The sequence below is a fragment of the Sinocyclocheilus rhinocerous genome, unplaced genomic scaffold (genome assembly GCF_001515625.1).
Source record: "Sinocyclocheilus rhinocerous isolate Xijiao unplaced genomic scaffold, SAMN03320098_v1.1 scaffold393, whole genome shotgun sequence".
NCBI classification, from domain to species: Eukaryota; Metazoa; Chordata; class Actinopteri; order Cypriniformes; family Cyprinidae; genus Sinocyclocheilus; species Sinocyclocheilus rhinocerous.
The window spans coordinates 3,278-4,923 of record NW_015654520.1 but is presented as its reverse complement, the minus strand read 5'-3'; the positions used below and the strand labels follow the sequence as shown (position 1 = coordinate 4,923).

Genomic DNA, 1,646 nt, shown 5'->3' with positions numbered 1-1,646 from the left:
ACTTGTATTGTAAGGGTTAAAGCAAAAAAAAAATATATATTTTGACTGAATTTTTCTTCGACCAAAGCCCATTCCTCAGCCATACCCGTCTTACACCCAGTTTAAGAGCAGTTTTTTTCTTCTTGTAATTAGGAGCACTTGTCCTCCTAATTAAATTTAGGAGCAAGTTCTGATCAATTATCAAATTCTGATCAAAAATTTGCTTTCCTAATACGAGGTGACATTTGACTCCTTAAAGTGACTTACAGGAGTATTTTCTTTTTACCTTTGTAATGGCATCAATTTCATCTACGTCAAACTCAAATTTGTGTTTATAATCTTAAAATTTCTATTTAAAACTATATAGAATAAGACAAATAAGTTCCCAATCATATGAAATTAGTATTAATAAATTAATTTGTACTACAGAGGTGGCACAGAAGAACACAAAAGTGGCTTGTAGGTACATTTTCAGACATTTAATGAGGCTCAGAGGTGGCATGAGTGCATGTAGAAATTAATGTTTTAAATATATAAATTTGAACACAGAAATGGGATTCAAATAACTGAAATTATACGCTAAAAATTACACCAAATCCACCAGCAGGTGGCGGCAAGTCACTGATTATATCACTGAATAATTCAATTGATTCGTTCGAACAGCTGAATCATTCAGGAATGAAGGAAGTGACTGTCTGTCTTTATGAACTGACGGAAATCCATCGTAGCGATGGAACTTTAATCCCTGGCTAAGCCTGAGGTACATCACAGTCTCCTCCATTATGATGGGGGAAAAAAAATCCTGTCAGGATTGTCCTCTCGCACCATTGCTATGCGACAGAGCACCAATCAGGAACCTCTGGTGTCGCAACTAGGAAATCCTGCGAAGGAGTCCATGGCCTTCGAAATACGCGCACTTAACTTTGGGACATAGCTGAAATGTGGTATATTTCGTGCAAAAATGGGCCAATAATCTTCTAAATGTCCAGGTCTCAGGGAGAGGAACTTACACAAACCACTGATGCCAGACAGCAGTCATGTAAAAACAGCCAAATGATACCAAATAAACCAACTCTTCAATCAAGCAATTGTGTTTTTATTTGAGGGAGGAGGGGGCGACAGAAAAGCCTTTCTAAACAGTTTGAGGAAACGGGGAAAAAAGCCATATGAATAAAGCACTGAATTGAAAAGATGTCCAGTAGGAGTTATGCAAAACTCCCATGACCGTGTCAAGGACCACATCCCTGACAATTTCCTTGACCGCTTCCCTGGCCATAACCGCTTCCCTGGCCTTGACCACTACCCTGACCACTTCCCTGGCCATAGCTGCTTCCCTGGCCGCTACCCTGACCTTCACCACTACCCTGACCACTTCCCTGGCCATAGCCGCTTCCCTGGCCTTGACCACTTCCCTGGCCGCTCCCCTGACCATAACCGCTTCCATGGCCGCTACCCTGACCGCTACCCTGACCGTAACCGCTTCCCTGGCCTTGACCGCTTCCCTGGCCACTTCCCTGACCATGACCGCTTCCCTGGCCATGACCGCTTCCCTGGCCCTGACCAAAGCCGCTTCCCTGACCGCTTCCCTGGCCGCTTCCCTGACCCTGACCGCTTCCCTGGCCAAAGCCGCTCCCCTGGCCTTGACCGCTCCCCTGGCCAAACCCCCT

At 44.5% G+C, this 1,646-nt stretch overlaps 1 long non-coding RNA gene across 2 annotated transcripts; it reads right to left on the bottom strand.

The window, feature by feature from the left end:
* Nucleotides 1–1,054: 1,054 nt before the first annotated feature.
* On the bottom strand, nucleotides 1,055–1,534 carry LOC107717483 (uncharacterized). Of its 2 annotated transcripts, none has more exons than XR_001637316.1 (2): nucleotides 1,409–1,534; nucleotides 1,055–1,330 (listed from the first exon to the last, which is right to left on the bottom strand). It is a non-coding gene; the product is annotated as an uncharacterized LOC107717483 (long non-coding RNA). The 2 variants fall into 2 exon arrangements; XR_001637317.1 differs by having other exon boundaries at nucleotides 1,060–1,270.
* Nucleotides 1,535–1,646: the final 112 nt, after the last annotated feature.